The 21,429-nt window shown below is 37.8% G+C and overlaps 1 pseudogene; it reads left to right on the top strand.

Annotated features, from left to right (window-relative positions):
• Positions 1 to 16,898: 16,898 nt before the first annotated feature.
• On the top strand, positions 16,899 to 18,169 carry LOC100340584 (T-complex protein 1 subunit beta pseudogene; annotated as a pseudogene).
• Positions 18,170 to 21,429: the final 3,260 nt, after the last annotated feature.

The following is a 21,429-nucleotide window of genomic DNA, read 5'->3' as shown; positions in this document are numbered from 1 at the left end:
TTCTTCCTATATTACTGTAATGATATCCATCTTACCCCTCGCCTCTAGTCTTCCCATTCTTGAGATTTTTTTTTGTTTATTACCTAATTACTCTAAATAAGACTTTCTGAATTATTTTGAATATAAATTAAGAGAATGTACATCTCTGTTCCATTATCCATTTTAGAGGAAAGGCTTCCAACGTCTCATCACTGAGCCTGATGGTAGCTCTAGGCTTTTCACAAATTGACTTTACTGTGTTAATAAGTTTCATTCGTTAGAAAAATAAAATGTTGATAAAGAAAGAAAGAATGTTGATTATTGTCAAATTCTTTTTCTGACTCTGTTGAGATAATCATTTTTGTTCTTGGTTCTGTTCAGGCTGTATATCACATTTATTGATTTTTGTATTTTGTCCAATGCTTGCATCACAGCAACCATTTGGTCACAGTGACCGTGATCTTTGTCATGTGGTGTTGAATTTAAAGAGATTTTATTTATTTATTTGAGAATTAGAGTTACAGACAGTGAGAGGAGAGAGAGAGAGAGAGAGAGAGAGTCTTCCATTCGCTAGATCACTCCCCAAATGTTCACAATGGCTGTAGCTTTGCCAATCCAAAGGCAAGAGCCAGGAGCTTCCTCCAAGTCTCCCACGTGGATTCAGGGGCCCAAGCACCTGGGCCATCTTCTACTGCTTTCGCAGGCCATAGCAGAGAGCTGAAAGAGGAGCAGCTGGCATTAAAACTGCACCTGTATGGGATGCCGGTAGCACAGGCAGAGACTTAACCCGCTCTGCCACAGTGCCGCCCTATGTGGTGCTGAATTTAGCATTCTGGTGTTTTGTGGAGGATTTGCACATCTATATTCACCAGGCATGTTGGTCTATAGGTTTCTTTTCCTGGCTTTGGCAACTGTGTATCTTGTTCCTTGTAGTAATTCATGTGTAAATGCAGGCAAAATTAAACTGTTAGGGCAGAATATTATACTATGATATAAAGTTGATTTATATAAATCAAGACAAGAATTTAGAAGTTCAGCTTAGGGAGTGATATGAAAAAAAAAAAAAAAGAAAAAGAAAAAAAGAAAAATCCCTCAGTTTTCAGAGTTCTCCAAAGCAAAAATAAAACCAAAGCAAACCTAAACAAACAAAACCAAACAAATAAAAATGTTTAAAGTCAATTACCTGTTATTAGTTAGTATGATTTTTAAGTTTTCTAATAAAGAAATGCTATGGGGGTTGGTGCTGTGGCAGAATGGGTAAAGCTGCCACCTGCAGTGCTGGCATCTCATATGGACGCCGGTTCAAGTCCAGGTTGCTCCACTTCCAATCTAGCTCTTTCCTAGTGCCTGAGAAAGAAGCAGAAGATGGTCCAAGTCCTTGGACACTGACACCCACCTGGCTCCTGGCTTCAGATTGGCACAGGCCCAGATGTTGTGGCCATCTAGGGAGTGAACGAGGCGGTGGGAGACTCTCTCTCTTTCTCTCTCTCTCCCTTTCTCTCTGCCTCTGCTTTTCAAATAAATAAATAAATATGTAAATAAATAAATAAATGTTTAAAAAAGAGAAAGAGATGCTATGGTTGATAACTCATAATGTTTCATGCAACATTTTAAGTACTTTATATTTGCAACTCGTTAATATAAACATACCAGAAAAAAAATAAGAATCTCAGGAATAAGAAGAATCTGCATCTTTGTGATCACTTAGATCTGGGATGAGCCTTTTTATAACCAAAGAACTGGACTGTATTTGTTTTGTTCTTAACCATGTCCTAGGCACCAGTCACCTAGTTCACTGCAAGTTGTTATAGTTACTTAATTAATTAATATCAAACCAGAATAACACATCATAATTCAGTACAGTAAATGAAATCTATAATAAATACCCAGATTTACAGAGAAAAATTTAAATTGAGGGTATTCTATTTAACTTCATCTTCAATTAGTTCCTATATTAAGTCATCCAAATTCCCAAGTTCCCCAACATGTGGATTATAATCTTCTTACCCAAGGACCAAGGCACATTTGTTAAGAAGAGTGCTACTGCAAAGCACTGGATGTGAAGAGCAATATTTGGGGAACAAAAAGTGAATACATTCATCAGACAGTGAAAATCAAAGAAAGATAAAATTTACTAAAGGTCTAACATATACCAGATCTTCTGTTAGATGCATTTAAATATGTTAATTATTTTTTCATTAAAACCATACAATGAGATGCAAATTATTATTCTACTTTCACATGTGACAAAATGATGATTTAGAAAAGTGAAGGTTTATGACACTAGTTAAATAGTGGGGTCTGATTCAAGCTCCTATGTGACTTCAAGTACAGAAGCAATTCAAATTTAACATTTTGCATTTGTTTAATGTTATATATTAATCTCAAAATTCTGCTTTTTTACAAACTTTTATAAATATTGAGCATGCTGAATCATCCATGAAATCAATATCTCCATCAAAAATCAGTTAGAAAACTCTGCTTCAGTATGATCTTTTCTTGAATCTTCATGTGATCTTTAAAGCAATTTTTACCTATTTTATTTCTGAATATGAACTTGTATCTTGTTTGTATAACTCTATATCATATGTCTGAAGTTGTGAATATTAATGGTAATTGTATGGTTATATGTAATACTTTATCATTTAATCATGGATACATTTCTTATCAACTATTTTGTTCTGCATGTTCTACACATAATAATTTGTTTTCTTTCTTTTCTTCTTTCTTCCTTCTGTTTTTCTGTATTTTTTATGGACTAAATATTCCAATGCTGCCATTTTGTTCATGCAAATTTTAAATTTTCATTGAATAGATTGTAGAACTTATTGTTTTAGTTCTCACATGTAAAGAGTTTGGAAGTCATCATTCCTATTTTAACTAGAAAAAAGCTGAATAAACTGAAAATCAATTTCTTTCTTTGGACTCTTGAGAGAACACAGTTTGCAGTGCAAACAACTACCCAGAAATTTGGAGACATAAATCCAGACAGTCACAGCTGAGATCTGCTTGCCTGAAGCAGAAACTACTGAACCATAAACGGGTAGAACTTTTAAATGAACATTTTAATAATTCCTGGAACCTAAATATGAGCTAGCTTAAGAATTAGAAGTCACCAGGGCCACAGTTTGAAATGGGCTTTAGACACCGGTGTTTTATTTTTTACCACTAGGGATCCTACCATATTTTTAAAGTAAACAGCCTCACAAAAATCCCCTCAAGGCTCTGGCAGGGATGAGGGAGGAGTAATCGTTATCAACATGCTCAAACACTCTCCATGACAAGACTGTGTCCTCAGGATTAAAAACTGTTATGAAAGCTTTATAAATCTTTTGGGAAAAAAAGAGTATTTTTCTGTTTACAGTCCCCTATAACTATCACGTATTCTCTAAGGGGGAAGTCACTTATGAAAGCACAACCAGAGATACAGGATCACTACAAAAATTACCTATAAAATTACAAAGTGCTACCTCTCCTGCACACCTTCCAACCACACGAGTAGCATTCTATCACAATAACAGCAGATCACAACTGAAGGAGGTAAGAGGCTCTAAATGTATCTGAGGAGAAATTCTCAGGGTCTCACACAGATTACACCAGAAAGAAAGAAACAAAAGAAATGTAAAGCCTCTGGGGACTTCAGCTATAGAAAATATTGCACACAGTCCAACCACTATACAACTTAATAAAGAACATCACAGAAAAGGTCTATTTGCTGCAGATGCCTTTATCAAATATGCCATGCCTAGTTTTAAACAAAGAAAAAATTAAAAGACATTCTCAAAGACAGGAAATGCACACTTAAAGAGACAAAGTAAGCGTCAGTACTAGCCTCAGTGATGACATAGATTTTGGGATTATGGAGCAGGGAATTTAAAGGAGCTGTCAGTAATATTATGGTGTTAATGAAGGCAGTAGACAACATGGAAGGAGAATGGGTAATATAACCAGAGATATAAGCACTCTGAGAAAAAATGAAAGGGAAATGACACAAATTAAAAACCTTATAACAGAAATGAAAAATGGCCTTTCACTGGCTTTTCAATTCACTGGACACAACACAAAGAAGGATCCATGTTTGAAGATATCACAACAGAATCTTCCCAAAATGAAATGCAAAAATAGAGACAGAAAACAGAAGGAATAAAATTGAATGAATGGATATGGAACAATTTTGAAAGACATTATAGAAAAAAAAAGAGATTGGAAGAGAAGAAATATTTTAATGTTGCTTAAAAATTTCCTGAAGTTAATGGCAGATAGCAAAGTACACAGGTGAGAGTGTCCAATGACATCAAGCAGGATGGACACTGTTAGTGAAAGGCAAAATACATTTTATGCAAATTCAATAAACTAACATTTATAGTGGGTTTGTTGCCAGAGAGCAAGGGCTGCCTGATGCCCATGTCCTTGACTTTGCTATGAGAAGAAATTTAGGAGCACATCTGAGAATAGTAGATACTAAGGGGCAAACATTTTTTAGAGAAGGCAAAGATACACAATCCACATATGGGGTGGGTCACACTTGCAGAGGAGTGGTCCCATTCCTGAACTGTTTAATATTATATGAGTTTAGTGAAAGGAGAGGTACTTTTTTAAAAAGCATTTAATAATTTGAAACCCAGAGTTAGAGAGAGAGGTAGAGGCAAACAGAGAGAGAGAGAGAGAGAGAGAGAGAGAGAGATGGAGAGAGAGTATCTTCTATCCCCTGGTTCACTCCCTAGATGGCTGCAATTAAGAGAGGAAATAAGAGAGGAAAGAGAAGAAAAGGTGGGACCATGGGTGGGAGGGTGGGTAGGATGGGAAGTATCACTGTGTTTCTAAATCTGTATACATAAAATACATGAAAATTATATACCTTAAAAATAAAAAAGAACTGTCTGGAAAACAATAAATATTAGCTATGATTAACAAGTTAGCCCCAACTATGAAAATTATTGAAAGAAAATGCTATCTGTTTACTCTTATCTTATGTTTTCCACTTACACTGTATTTAAATCAGTGATATGTTTGAAAGTGATGAATATTGCAAGAACTGAATTAATCAGAACCTAATGAATCTTAAATTCAGATGCCTATACTTGCTTCTCAGGTAAGCTACCAATAATTTGCAATTATTTCTCATGGTAACTGGCATTGAAAGGCAGTTAGAATTGTGTGTTTTCAATGAATTCTTTTTTCTGTTTTTTTTTTTTTTTAAGATTTATTTATTTATTTGAAAGGTAGAGTAACAGAGAAGCAGAGGCACAGAGAAAGAGAGAGAGAAGTCTTTCATCTTCTGGTTCACTCCCCAAATGGCTGTAACAGTCAGAGCTGCACCTATCCAAAGCCAGGAACCAAGAGCTTCTCCCAGGTCTCCTACATGGTTGCACAGGTCCAAGCACTTGGGCCATCTTCCACTGCTTTCCCAGGCCACAAGAGAGCTGGATCAGAAGTGGAGCAGCCTGGACTTGAACTTGTGCCCATATGGGATGTCAGCACTGCAGGTAGTGGCTTTACCTGCTACACCACAGCGCTTGCCCCAAGGGGTACATTTTAATACAGGGGAAGACAAGTGTTTTCTGAGAAGTAAGTGGAAGTGTCCTTGAATTTAGCTATTGTCCCTTTTTGCTCCTTATAAGGTCCTATTATGACAGCTGGTAGATTTGTCATTTGGCATGCTAATGTATGACAACGAGCATATAATGAACTGTAAATCAATCTAGACTCCCTAAACTGCTATGAGCCTAGTCAAATCATTCCCTCTCCCATCCCGCCCTTCATCAAGTTTCGTTTTCAATTACCTTCATATACTGAAGATCAACTTAGTATATACTAAGCAAGGATTTCAACAGGCTGCACTCACACAACCGCACAAGGTATAGGGTATTGTTCGACTAGTAGTGTTGTTATTAAGTTTCATAGTAGAACACATTAAGGACAGAGATCCTACGTGGGAGCATGAACCCAGTGATTCCCGTTGTTGATTTAACAATTGGCACTCTTATGACGCCAGCAATCACCTGAGACTCTTGCTACGAGCTGTCTAGGCTATGGAAGCCCCTTGAGTTCACCGACTCTGAACTTGTTTAGTCAAGGCCATATCACAGTGGAGGTTCCTTCCTCCCTTCAGAGAAAGGCGCCTCTCTCCTTGATGGCCTGTTCCTTCTGCTGGGGTCTTATTCACCAGGATCTTTCATTTAGATTGTTTTTTTGCCACAGTGTCATGGCTTTCCATGCCTGTGAGACTCTCATGGACCTTTTAGTCAGATCCGAATGTCCCAAGGGTTGATTCTGAGGCAGGAGTGCTGCCATTCTATGAGTCTGCTGTGTGTCCTGTTTCCCCCACAGGATCATTCTCTCCCTTTTAATTCTATCCTTTATTATTTGCTTACACTGGTCTTATTTGTGAAATCTCATCGACACATACCCTATCTTTTTGATCGGTTGTGTATTGATACTTATCACTTTAACAAGTGCGTTGGCATTGGTACCTGCCTCCTTGGTAAGATTGAGTTGAAATCCCATGGCACATTTCTAGTTCCACCATTGGAGGTAAGTCCGAGTGAGCATGTGCCAACCTATATATCTCCTCCCTCTCTTATTCCCACTCCTATGTTTAACAGAAATCACTTTTCTGTTAATTTTAAATGCCTAAGAATGATTGTGCATTGATTACAGAGTTTAACCAGTGGTCTTATGTAGAACAAACAGAGCAACAACAACAACAACAACAACAAAAATACTAAAAGGAATAAAATAGTAAGTTGTTCCTCAACAGTCTAGACAAGGGCTGATCATGTCATTGTCTCTCATAGTGACCATTTCACTTCAATGGGTATCATTTTAGATGTTCGTTTAGTTGCCATTGATCAGGGAGAAAATATGATATTTGTCCCTTTTGGACTGGCTTATTTCACTCAGCATGATGTTTTCCAGCTTCCTCCATTTTGTTGTAAATGCCCGGATTTCATTGTTTTTGACTGCTGTATAGTGTTCTATAGAGTACATATCCCATATCCTTTAACTCTTGAGATAATAGGGATTTTTATCTCCAGGTGGCTCAAGTGTTTTCTCTGCCTCCCTTTTTCATTCTTCTCTCAGGGAATTCTTCCCTTAAACTTAAGGGGTTGATGAGAGGCAAAGATCTGTCTTTTGTAACTTTGTTCAGTGCTGTGTATGAACTTGTTATCACTGCCAAGCCAATGAATAGAATTCTCTAGATACTGGATATAGAGATCCCAACTGTGGAGAAATTGAGTCAAGAGTTGGATCTAGCTTGGTTGTCATTGTTTTTGCATGATTAAGATCTTAATGTGGAATCAGGATCAAGATTTAACATGGGGCCAATGCTGTGATGTAGCAGGTAAAGCTGCCACCTGCAGAATGGCATCCATATGGACACAGGTTCAAGTCTCATCTACTACACTTCCAATCCTTCTCACTGCTATGGCCTGGGAAAGCAGTAGAAGATGGCCCGAGTCCTTGGACCCCTGCACCCATGTGGGAGACCCGGAAGAAGCTCCTGGCTCCTGGATTCAGATCGGCGCAGCTCCGGCTGTTGTGGCCATCTAGGGAGTGAACCAGAGGATGAAAGACCTCTCTCTCTGTCTCTGCCTCTCTCTGTAACTGTCTTTGATATAAACAAAATAAATTTTTTAAAAAAGTAATTTATTTTCCTCTTAGAAAAATACTTAAAAGAGGTAAAACTTATTTTAAAGTCAGAATTACACAGAGAGAGGAGAGGCAGAGAAAGTGAGGTCTCTCCTCCACTGGTTTACTCCCCATTTGGCCGCAAGAATACTTTAGGACAGTTGGATCATGTGGTCTTCTTAGGATTACCTTGCTTGCTACAAAGCACATGAGGTGCAAGAAGAGATGTTGCATTTAAGAAGTAGCAATGCAGGCACAGAGGAGAACAGAGTATATAACAGAGCATGTAACTCAGTTCCTAGAAGGGATCCTGATGTAGGGTTGACAGCTTCCTAGTAACAGTAGACTTGATGAAGGTGAAATCTTGTTTAACTGTATATAATCTAGACCGAGAACTCTGAAAATGGGGTATTAGTGGCAAATCCAACAGTTGGTCAAGTTTTTGCATTTAGCAATGATTTATGGAGAAGTAATCATGCTGTTAAATTATCCTCTGCAGGAAATAATGAAAATCTCCAGAAAAGTGGAAACATAAAACATAATACACATAGCATGATATTTCAAATATTATTTTTAAAAAGTTTTATTTATTTATTTGAAAGAAAGAGTTAAAGAAAGCAAGAGAGCTAAGTGAGAGGGAAAGCATTGCAGGCAGTGGCTTAACACCCTAAGCCACAATGCAGGCCTATAGATGCACATCTAAAGGAGGCCTGCATTGGAGCAGGTAATGTGTTGTTTCCATATTCTTAAACACCCGTTGTACCTGTCTCAAGCTAACAATATGGCTAACCATCTGGTTGGTGTCTTCCACATAATATTTCACAAGGGGTGATTTTAAGAAAGCCTCAGAGCTGTTCAAGAGGCTGAAATGTGATAGGTTTAACAACTTTTCATAAGTTTCTTGGCATGGTTTCCTAGAGTTGACTTTCAGATCTTATTTGTCCTCTACTTTTCCTGAAGATTTTCATATTCACAAAGAATGTGGCCTGTAGTTAGTTCCTTAGATATTTGTTCACTTATTTTATCAATAAAGGAAGAGCTATTCTTGGTTTGGGAGGTGTGTGGTATCCCAAAGTGTGGGATTATGCCTTTTAAAAGAACTTAGTCACATCTGTTGATTTTTCAGTTTAAGTTGGAAAGACATCTACCCACATGGTGGGGGTATCACGTTTTACATAAACTTTTTAGTTCAGAACTGTTTTATGTTTATAAAATAATAACTGTGAAGTAGTGCAAAGAGGTCCCATATATGCCACACCCATATTCCTCAATTATTAATTATATTATTTATTTTCCACAATCAATAAATTATACCCAGCTGCCCTTATTTTTTAATCTAAGCTCCTCCTACACTTTCACCCTTTCCATTCCCTAGGAATCACCATTATGTGAACAGACTGAAATTTTCTATAGCTGTCACATAAAAGCAAGTGCATTCAATATTTGTCTTTCTATCTCTGGCTTATTTCACCAATATACTATTATCTAGTTCCATTAATTTGCCTGCAAATGAACAGTATTTCATTGTTTTCTGGCTAAATAGTATTTCATGGTTTATATAGACCACATTTTCATTATACAGCCAGCTGATGATGGACACTCTTGGTTGAATTCATATTTTGGTTATTGTGAAGAGGGCTGCCACAAACATGGTGAAGCAGGTATGTCCTTAATACACTGATTCCATGTCTTTTGGATATATACCAAGTAGTGAAATTCTGGATCATATAGCAGTTCTATTTCTAGATTTTTAAGAAATATTCATAATGCTTTTCTACAGTGACTGTTATAATTTACATTTTCAAAACTACGTACAAGAGTTTTCCTTTCTCTACAACCTTAACATTGTTATCTACTTTTTATCTTTTTGATATTACTCATTCCAATAGAGATGTGGTGATTTCTCACTGATATTTTATCATTTCCCTAATAACTAGAGGTATTAAATAATTTTTCATATGTATAGTGGTGATTTGTATTTACTTTTCTGAGAAATACCTATTCAAGTCCTATGTTTATTTCTTAACAAGATTGCTTATTTTTTTGTCATTGAGTTTTTGAATTCCTAATGAATTCTGGAGATTAATCCTTTGTTGGATATATAGCTTGCAAACATTTTCTGCCAAGCTGCCAGATCATATATCCCATGAAGTTGTCTACAAAGATCAAGAGATATTTAAAGCCTCCAGCAGAGGGAATTTGAGAAGACTACTTGCTCTCTCTCTCTCTCTCTATGTCTTCTACAATTGTAGATATTAACTAAAGATAGTAAATTCAGTCTTCAGACAGAAATATTGAGTGGCAGGGATTTTGCTTCTATAACCTCTTTTAAGTTAATGACTGCATATCCTGACTTTCTAGATCTTTCACCTATGTAACTTCTTCCATCAGCAAACCATCCAGCATCAAGATTAAGTGAATCCTTTAGAGCAGGTCTGCTAGTGCATGTCTCATTCACAGTTTTTATGGGAAACTGTATTAATTCTCGATCATTTGCTGCAGACAAAAGGGCATCTGAATTAAAACTATGGCATATTTTGAAGAATACCTCAGGAGAGTCCAAAAACAAGGCCAGATGTCTTAAGAATAGAGCTCCAGTTAACAGTTAATAGCCTTTAGCTTGAAGGAGCCCTCTACTTGATGAGGGTTTAATACATTAACAGGTTGGACAAGAGTTAATTTTGATTCCTTTTTAACCAATATGGCTTTAACTGTTGTAGCCATTAGGTATTCTGGCCATTCAATTTGTTTAGATAGCTTGTCAGTGGTCAAGGTGTATACCCCAGTTTTTTTGAGTATGTCCATCTAGGGCTTGTCCCTTCCTTCCTACCACATATGGAGTGAGTGGTTTTTCCACACTGGGGAGTCTTAGAACAGAAACTTGTTTTAGCTTTTCTTCAAGTTCTTAGAATTGTCTATGGAATCTTCCAGTGCGTATCCTCCAGTCTCATCTAAGTGTTTTGCTATGAGCCCGAATCCAAGAAAACAGATTCAGCACAATCCAGCCATTTCTGGAATGTCCTGAGTTATCTTTCGGTTTAGGGTGGCAGAATTGAAGGAACTGACACCTTTCAGTCAGTTTGAAGGTCTGTTTTCCTGGAATAACTGTATATACTCATGTCAAGAGTCACACATTGTTCCTCAACAGAGATGGTCAAGTGATCATGGAAACCAGTGTGTATGTGGTAGAGGGCTTAGAGGGTGGGTAGGAGGAGTCTTAGGCTCTTTCAGTCTTCAGCAATCTTGACCATTATGATATGGACTGCTCCAGGCACATTATATTATTCTGGGAAATGTCTCCTCAAGTAGACTTCTTGCTAGTATATAGTACAAGACCCTGGGGTTTTCTTTTTCCTCATAGGCAAGTACTGTTCTTTTTTCAATGACCCTAAAGCTTATAATGATAACACTTCCTATCAGAGGATGGTAGCTCTGATCTGAGTCATTTAGATCCCGTCCCTCCAAAAATGTCTTGACCTAAGTGTCCCTGAGGTGACAAGGAAGCTGCAAGAAGTATGGCCTTGAATCTTTCCCCCGAGCTCTATTTTCCTCCTCAGGCCTGTCTGTGTTAATGAAGACTCCAAAGACTCAATGGATACCCAAAAATATCTGTCTAGCCTGGGACTTAGGCCTATATTTGTGTATTTTCTAAGGAATTCAACTAATCAACATAGAAGAAAACCGGGTTTTCATTTAGGCCCAGAGTAACCTCCTTGAGTTTGCCATACAGTACTGGTTTTAGTATATATTTAATCATATCCTTTAAGAGGCATGTTATAAGGTAAATTACTATTCTCTAGATTAGGAGAGCTTTCTGACAGTTCCAATGAGATCAGTCATGGACATGATCATGATATCCACACTAAATACTTCGTGGTCTGCATGTACAATCCTGACATTTCATTGACACATGCTTTAGCAGCCCAAATATCTCGCTTTCCCTCCACTATGCAACAAGTAGATAGTACAACCTGCAGGCATCTCCAAGTCAAAATAAAGTCATAGTCACTTTAATAAGCTTCTCAATAAATTTTCTTAGGTCTTTGAAAATCACCCAAACTCTTCCTTTCATGAGGACAAGTCAGATATAAAGAAAGGTGTGTGAACCCTGATGGTGTCCCCATTTCGTTTGGGAATCTTTCTCAAAGAGATGAGGTTCCTTTAGGTTTTTTGGTATTGTGCTCCTAATGTTAGTGTTTGCTGGACTTGGAGCTTCCATAGTCCCAGCTGGGGAATCCTCATGTATGGATGAATAAAGGCCTCCCATAGTGAGAGAGGACATGATGAAACTGTTGGTATATTCTGGAGGAGCCGCCAGTTGACCATGGGTGGAACTTGGAGAGGATGAAGCATAGTTCTTTCTGTCTCAGAGGTTGGAGGTAAGGAGAAATGGGAAGGGCAGTCAGAGTGCCCTGTTGATGGGGAGTGGCATACAAGGAGAAGGAAAAGTACTTTCTTACCCCCTCAAAGGTCATGGGTTGAAGGAGAAATTAACGGAGTAAGTGGTTCTCCTAGGAGAAGGACAGGTAAAGAGGCATCTATGATATCAGGCTCCTGTCTAGAAGAGAGGAATCTGATGTGAGCCAGACAACATGTGCATTGTCTCTTCAGGTCAAGTCTTGACATAGGAACATAAAGGCCTGAATGTGTGAAACCTCTCCCTATTTTTCTACCTTACAACACAGATCTAATTGGAGGGTAATAATACAGTTATTGGAGTTATTTATCAGCCTCATCTCGTCCTCCAGCTTGCATTTTGGCCAACAATGTTGCAGAACAAGTAAGCCTCTTTTTCTTCAGAGTTTCTAACTTAAATGTGTCCCAGTTAGCCATGATGCACCCTAATAGAGAATCCTTACTGATGGAGTTCCTATGTTTTGCTTGAGCTCTGACTTGACATCGCAGTTCTTCTCAATTTGTCAAAGTCATGGTTACTCTTTTGTATCCAGCATTACAGGCCTCTCTGTCTTAACATGTCTGAAACAATAAGCACAGCCAGTTGCTGCAAGGAATGCAAAAGAGAAAGTGATATTTACATGTAAACAGGTTAGGGGCAAGAAGAGTTTGTGGACAAGAGCAGTTTGGCAACATCTGGAAATCACAACACAGAAAATATAAAGTGGCAGACCATGAGAGATGAGGACTAGTGGGGTCCAGATTCAAGAGAAAAATTACAAAACAAAACCAGCAAGAAGAATTGAGTGGACAGTGGTTATCTGCAATCCTTCAACCTACAATATCTGTTGAGGCTTAAGGATCAGATCAAAGAAGTGACAGAGAAAGAAAGAAAAGCAAGAAAGAGGAAGAAATAAGTCCTACTGTCCCAAAATAACACTAATGAGAGATACAAAGTGAGTGAAAAATATGGAAAAGTACCTAACATGGTCTGATTTGCCCTTTCCCACCCAGCAACCTGATTATGCTTCCTCCAGATGCCTTGTATTTGTTCTTGGGATGGAGTGTTTCTGACAAAATAATTTGAAACTTTATGTGACTCATCAAAATAGCCCCTGGTGCATATTTTGTGAGATTGGATCAATATATTTGGAAGAGTTAATGTTGCTAACCAGAATAATACCTTTTTGTCACATGCAAATAGGCAAGTAAGGACAGACTTTATTTGATGGTGCATATTGTCTGTATACCTGACTTGATTTTTATGTGTAAATTGTTCAGGTTTTAATACTGACACCGATGTCACAAATAGGAGAGAAGTGAAATGATTACGGAAGTATATAATCAATAAGTAATGAACAGAAATTATTTATTGGACAGTAAATCAATAGAAGCAGCTTGTGCCCATTTTCATATTGTCACACACATAACAGATAACTAGGCATAATCAATATAAAGCTAATTCCTATAGCCTTAAAGAAATGACTGATTTCATAAATATTTATGTGCTCAATATATCAACTTGGCATAAACTCCTTCTGAACAAGGTAGAAATGCCCTACGCTGTCCATTTCTGATAATTTCCTGTAGTCTATTTGTGGACACTTTCAAAATGCACTTTCTATTTTGTACTGTTTATAAGTACACTGGTATTCCTGTGAATACTTATTTATTTTGTATTTATATGTGTCAAACCATATATAAATATTACATTATTAAATATCAGAAAAGCATTCGGTTGTCAGCAGGCCTGCATGATAAAAAGTTATTCAGATTGGAAACGAATTATTTGGTATGAAAATTCAACTCTAGAAGATTATATAAAATGGAAAAAACAATAAAAACAGAAGTAAATATAAAATACATTTTCCTTTTTATTGATTTATTTGTATCAAGAAAATGGAATTACTTAATGAAAGGATAATAAAAATATACTTTCTACTTTATAAAAACATGACACTGACAGAACAAAGACTGGAAGATATCAGCAGAAGTACACTGATTTAAGATTTTCTTTTTGACAAAAAAAATGATAAGAGTATGATAGGTAATGGGGTGCAATAATAATTAAAATTAGATAATAATGTTAATTTGCATCATAATCATTAGATAAGCTACTGGAAAAGACAAGTTGATATATTTTGTATCCCATAGAAAGGAGAATTAAACAATTACTTCATTGATTGTTTTTTAAAAATTAATAATTCCAGAGTTAGAAAAGGAGTGAAAATTATATTTTCATTCTACAAATATTGATCCTTTTTTTAAAAGATTTGTTTATTTATTTTGAAATTCAGATTTAGCGAAAGAGATCTTCCATTCATTGTTTCACTCCCCAGGGCTGAGCAGGCAGAAGCCAGGAGCCAGGAACTTCGTCTGAGTCTCTCACATGGGCAGCAGGAACCCAAGGACTTGGACCATCTTCTGCTGCTTTGCTTAGCACATTAGCAGGGAGCTGGATGACAAGTGGAACAGCTGGGACTAAAATTTTTGCTCATATCTCCTGCCTGGTCACGCGCGGCAGCTTTACCCACAAAATCACAATAGTGGTCCAAAAATCCTTATACTCAGTGAAATTTGAATAGTTTAACCAACATTAAATGAATTATGATTATATTTGATCCCTAAACCATGTTGAAAAAGCATTTCAATTAAGATCATGACTGAAGTATAGCACAGGTTTTCACTGGATATGTATTACACTAAAAATATTTCTGCTGAAAAAATATTTTTAATTAAGAGTTTGGGGGCCGGCACTGTGACGCAGTGGATTAAAGCCCTGGCCTGAAGCACTGGCATCCCATATAGGTGCCGGTGCTAGTCCCGGCTGCTCCTCTTCTGATCCAGCTCTCTGCTATGGCCTGGGATAGCAGTACAAGATGACCCAAGTGCTTGGGCCCCTGCACCCATGTGGGAGACTGGAGGATGCTCCTGACTCCTGGCTTTGGATCGGTGCAGCTCCGACCTTTGCGACATTCTGGGTTATAAACCAGCAGATGGAAGACCACTCTCTCTGTCTCTACCTCTTTCTGTAACTCGTCTTTCAAATAAATAAAATAAATCTTTTTTTTTTAATAAGAGTTTGAAAGAAAATTGATTTGAGTACCAACTTATTTGGTTTTCCTTTTTATTTTTATCTTTTCTATTTCATGGTTTAAATTCAAATAGCAGCCATCTAATTTTGTTCTTTTCATTTTTATTAATGTAAAGAGAACAAATTTCATGTATTTCACAGGTACAATTCTAAGATAATAACTATATTTCATCCCCTCTCTCTCTCCCCAGTCCACAACTTCCCTCCTTGCTTTTATTAATTTTTGCATAGACATTATTTTAATCCACTCTGCAATCACAGGCTTGATTCTCCACTAACTATAATATTCAACAAGTAGAAAGTAGAAATTGAAGTAAGATCACATAACTACATGCCAGTGGAGAAGATAAAAAATTAGTTAGACAAAATCAGGCACCCCAAAATTAATAGAAAAAGATAAAATAAAAAAAAAAAAACATAGAAATAAAAGTAGAAAAGAAATAACAGGAATTCAAGCAAATCCAATCCCACAAATAATCACACCAAATATTAGTTGAGTAAGTCCCCAGAATTAATCAGAACTGATTAAAGATCCAACCCTGAGATATCATTAACTACTACATTTTACAATATAATGACACTGATAATATAAAAGTAAAAGAACACTCTTCTCTTCTGGCTCCTGGGAGTGATCTGTGTGGGGATATTTTTTGTGCTAAATTCCTTGGAACAATGACATCCCTTTCCATTGGTCCAGTGTTAATATCTTCAAAGGCAGAGCTATGAAGAGAGAGCAGAGAAAGCTGTTGTCATCTTTTATTGGTGGCGTCATGATTGGAGATTCAATAAAAGCACTTCAGGATCCAAAGGTGGGGAAAAACACTTTTGAGAAGTGTAGGAATTGCCTCTCTTATGGTAATCAATGATGGTGCCACTATTTTGAAAAAATAATGATGCTGGGGCCTGTGCCGTGGCTTAGCTGGTACAGCCATAGCCTGTAGTGCTGGCATCCCATATGGGCAACAGCTGAGCCCTGGCTGCTCCACCTCCGATCCAGCTCTCTGCTATGCCTGGGAAAGCAGTAGAAGATGACCCAAGGGCTTGGGCCCCTGAACCCGCATGGGAGACCTGGAAGAAGCTCCTGGCTCCTGGCTTCAGATCAGCTCAGTTCCAGCCATCGCGACCAATTGGGGAGTGAACCAGTGGATGGAAGATCTCTCTTTCTCTCTCTCTCTCTCTCTCTCTCTCTCTCTCTCTCCCCTCCTCCCATTCCCTTTCCCTCTCCCTCTCCTTCTTCCTCTTCCTCTCCCTCTCTCTCTCTCTGCAACTCTGACTTTCAAATAAATAAATAAATCGTAAAAAAATGATGATGCTGACAATTCAGCAGCTAAGTTTTAGTCCATATGCCAATGGTTCAAATGTTGAAGGTGGTGGCTGGCGCCGCGGCTCACTAGGCTAATCCTCCGCCTTGCGGTGCCAGCACACCGGGTTCTAGTCCCGGTCGGGGTGCCGGATTCTGTCCCGGTTGCCCCTCTTCCAGGGCAGCTCTCTGCTGTGGCCAGGAAGTGCAGTGGAGGATGGCCCAAGTGCTTGGGCCCTGCACCCCATGGGAGACCAGGAAAAGCACCTGGCTCCTGGCTCCTGCCATCGGATCAGCGTGGTGCGCCGGCCGCAGAGACCATTGGAGGGTGAACCAACGGCAAAAGGAAGACTTTTCTCTCTGTCTCTCTCTCTCACTGTCCACTCTGCCTGTCAAAAAAATAAATAAATAAATAAATAAAAAATAAATTAAAAAATAAAAAAAACAAATGTTGAAGGTGGTGATGGCACTAAATCTGTTACTGTCTTAGTAGCAGTAATGACCAAAATAACCATGTATATAACCATCATTGCAGATTGGAGTGAAGCCTCCAAAGCTGAGATGGAAGTTCTGTTGAGTTCTGCAGTTGATAATTGTTCTGAGGAAGTTACATTTTCAAGATTTAATGAAATCAGGGGTACAACATTATCTTCAAAACTTCTTACTCATTATAAAGATCAATTTACTATGCTAGTACAGAAGCTATTCTCAGACTGAAGGGCTCTGGTAATCTGGAGACAAGGTCCATCATAAAGAAGCTTGGAGAATGTCTGGCAGATTCCTATTTAGTTGAAGACCTTATGTAGGATTTAAAAAATAGAGTAAATCAGCCAAAGCCAATTGAAAATCATAAAATTCTTATTGCAAATACTGGAAGTATGCAAACAAAATAAAAATATTTGGTTCCAGGATATGGGTTGATACTATAGCAAAGGTTACAGAATTAGAACAGGCAGAAAAAGAGAAAAAAAGAAAGGTAAAGTTGAATGTATTCATAAACATGAAATAAATTGCTTTATTAACAGGTAATTGGTTAGTAATTATCCTGAATAGCACTTTGGTGCTGGAGTCATGGCTTTGAGGCATGCAGATTTTGCAGGGGTGGATCACCTATCTCTTGCCACTAGTGCTGAAATTGCCTCTACCTTTGATAAGTCAGATCTGTGAACTTGGAATTCATAAGTTTATTGAATTATATTCAATAATTCTAAGCTTGTGAAGCTTGGAAGTTACAAAGTTATATTCTCATGATTGGAGAAGACAGACTGGTTCACATTTCTGGGGTTGCCCTTGGTGAGACTTGAACCATTATTTTGTCTGGCACCACTCAACAAATTTTAGATGAAGTTGTAAGATTTTTGTATGATGCTCTTTGTGTTCTACCCAAACTATAAGAGATTCTAGAACAACTTATGGAGGACGCTGTTTTGAGGTGCTAGTGACTCATGCTGTGTCAAAGCTTATCAACAGAGCACCAAAGAGGCAGTTACAATGGAGTCTTATGTAGAGCCCTGAGAATATTGTCAACCATCATAACTGACAATGCAGGATATGACAATGTAGGATCTGGTGGCACAACTCTGAACAGCTCACAGTGAAGGCAATGTACCTGCTGGATTGAAGATATAGCAATTCTCAATATAATAGAAAGTTTTAAATGATGTGACAAATATTTGAGTGTAGCTGAAGTAGTGGAGTTGATTCTATGTGTGGCTAATATTATCAAATCCACACCAAGGAATTGTGTCCCCAGTCACCACCTCTGTTAATCATTCCCGGATGATTTTGACAACTGAACCAGTTTATAGGAGAAACATGTTTGAAAGACTCCAAGCTCATAAAGAAGACTATGGAATTGATGTGTATATAAACCCATTTCTTTCACTTTGGACACTTAGCTGAGCTCTTAACATGGGTCTAATTTATTTTCCCTTTCATTTTTCATATAATTCAGTTGTTTTAAAAGTTAATTTTTCATGCTATATATTTAAATAATATTTTGAAAAGTTAAAAAATAAAAATAAGAAAATATATGTAATAGAAGCTCTAGTTATAAGAAAGATAAAAAAGTAAGACTCATATTAGAAAAGTTACACTTAAATAGTATCTTTTTTGAGATAAAGGATATTTCATAGTTGTACAAACACCAATTTTTCAAAAAGACATAAAATGGTCAAAGTAGGCAAAGATAACAGAACTTCATTAATGTAAAACAAAAACTGACTGAAATACAGGAGTGAGTAGACAAGTCAAGATTTTAGCCTGGTTTTTTCAGCAATGAATAGAATTAGGGTATATAGAAAGTAGAAAATATCCATTTTCAAACATGACAATAATTATTTTTTTTATTTTTATTTTTTGACAGGCAGAGTGGACAGTGAGAGAGAGAGAGAGAGACAGAGAGAGAGGTCTTCCTTTGCCATTGGTTCACCCTCCAATGGCCGCCGTGGCCTGCGCACTATGGCCTGCGCACCACGCTGATCCGATGGCAGGAGCCAGGTACTTCTCCTGGTCTCCCATGGGGTGCAGGGCCCAAGCACTTGGGCCATCCTCCACTGCACTCCCTGGCCACAGCAGAGAGCTGACCTGGAAGAGGGGCAACCGGGACAGAATCCGGCGCCCCGACCGGGACTAGAACCCGGTGTGCCGGCGCTGACAATAATTATTACACTAGACTTCTGATCTGCTATAGCTAAAACATTAGAGAAATCTGAGAGTACTTCAAAAACTTTGGGGGAAAATGTAATTCAAACACAAATATATTTGGGTACCAACAGTTTGTGAAACTCATGCATACTTTTATCATAATAAGGATTTTTCATGAACTTTTTAGAGACCTCTCAGGCACAGAGAAAGGGAAATATCATTATATTCCTATAATTCTATCTATGAACTACACTGTACCTGTTCTGTTTGTATTAATATCACATTAACATGATAATTGATGAGAAACAACATAAGCAACATAAAATTAGCACTAAAATTAATATCTTTTGAGTTATATTTCTCATGTACTTTTTGAATTACCTTCCTATAAGAGGTAGCTTTCTTTGTTAGGGAAAACAGACAACGTAAGAAGGCAATCTCTGAGAAAAAGCTAACTCACAGATGGTCTTTGTATCACCTTGGGCCATTGCCTATGAACAGTTTCCTGAAATACAACTTTACCATTAGACTGAGCTAAGGAGACAGCTATCAGAATTTAAGACTGCAGAAGCGTTTAGAATCTGGAAGCTAGAGTGCTTAGAAAGAAAGCACAGTGAGACAGAGGAAGACAGTCTGAGGTTTTCCCTGAGATCTTAGTTGAGGCACAGGCTGTGTGATTCCAGGGCAAAACTATATGATTTTTCCAAACATCGGCTGCTATGAATTTGCAGAGAAACATGGAAGGCCATGATACTGAGAAATCATTTAGTACTGACCTTCCTAGAATATAGAATGTATTTTTAATGCCAAGTTATTCACATAATATTCAAAAATCTTTACTTGGGTATAATGTGTATCTCACAGAAAAGATAACTCTGGCCAGTCCCATACAGCTGGCAGCTCATGACAAGAGCCTAGGGTGATTACTGATGCCATAAACAAGAGTGTCAATTTGTTAAGTCAACAACAGGAGTCACTGTGCACTTACTCCTCATGTAGGATCTCTGCCCTTAGTGTGTTGTATATTGAAATTTAATGCTATAACTAGTACTCAAACAGTATTTTTCACTTTATGTTTCTGTGTGGGTGCAAACTGTTGAAATCTTTACTTAATATATGCTAAACTGATCTTCCGTATATAAAGAGAATTGAAAATGAATCAATGTGAATGGAAGGGGAGAGGGAGTGGGAAAGGGGAGGGTTGCGGGTGGGAGGGAAGTTATGGGGAGGAACCCATTGTAATCCATAAGCTGTACTTTGGAAATTTATATTCATCAAATAAAAGTCGAAAAAATAAAAAAATAAATAAATAAATAAATAAATAAATAAAATAAAGCTTTTAACAATTATTCTTAGGTGTTTAAATTTTAACTGAAAAGTGATCCCTGTTAGGAATTTGTAAAACATTATGCTGAGTGAAATAAGCCAATCCCAAAGGGAAAAATACCACTAGTTCCCCTTGATAGGTGACAACTAACTGAGCACCAAAAAGGAAACCTGTTAAAGTGAAATGAACACTATGAGAAACGGTGACTTGATCAGCCCTCACCCTGACTGTTGATGACTGTTGATGAGCAACTTGATATGTTATCCCTCTTAGTATTTTTTTTTTTTTATTTGTTCTGCTTAATACTTTTGGTTGAATACTGTAATCAATACACATTTCTTCTTAAGTGCTGAAACTTAACTGAAAAGTGATCGCTGTTAAATGTAGGAGAAAGAATAAGAGAGGGAAGAGATGTGCAATTTGGGACATGCTCAAGCTGACTTACCTCAAACGGTAGAGTTAGAAACATACCAGGGGATTCGAATTCAATCCCATCGAGGTGGCATGTACCAATGCCATCTCACTAGTCCCAGTGATCAATTTCTGTTCACAATTGATCATAATGATAGGACTAAGAACCAAAGGGATCACAGAAACAAGAATAGTGTCTGCAAATATTAGCTGATAGAATCAAAAAGGGAGAGAATGATCCAACATGGGAAGTGAGATACACAGCAGACCCATAGAATGGCAGATGTCCTAAACAGCACTCTGGCCTCAGAATCAGCCCTTAAGGCATGCAGATCCGGCTGAAATGCCCATGAGAGTATTTCAGGCATGGAAAGCCAAGACACTCTGGGGGGAAAAAAAACCTAAATGCAAGATCTCCACGAGTGAGATCCCAGTGGAAAGAACGGGTCATCAAAGAAGGAGGTACCTTTCTCTGAAGGGAGGAGAGAACTTCCACTTTGACCATGGCCTTGTCTAAAAATTATGAGTCAGTGAACTCAGGGAGCTTCCATAGCCCTGGCAGCTCATGACAAGAGCCTAGGGTGATTACTGAGGCCATAAACAAGAGTGTCAATTTGTTATGTCAACAACAGGGTCACTGTGCAC

This window comes from Oryctolagus cuniculus, chromosome 5 (genome assembly GCF_051225735.1).
Source record: "Oryctolagus cuniculus isolate XC-2025 breed Fujian yellow rabbit chromosome 5, ASM5122573v1, whole genome shotgun sequence".
Classification (NCBI taxonomy): domain Eukaryota; kingdom Metazoa; phylum Chordata; class Mammalia; order Lagomorpha; family Leporidae; genus Oryctolagus; species Oryctolagus cuniculus.
The sequence above is the reverse complement of the archived record's forward strand: the minus strand, read 5'-3'. Positions and strand labels throughout refer to the sequence as shown.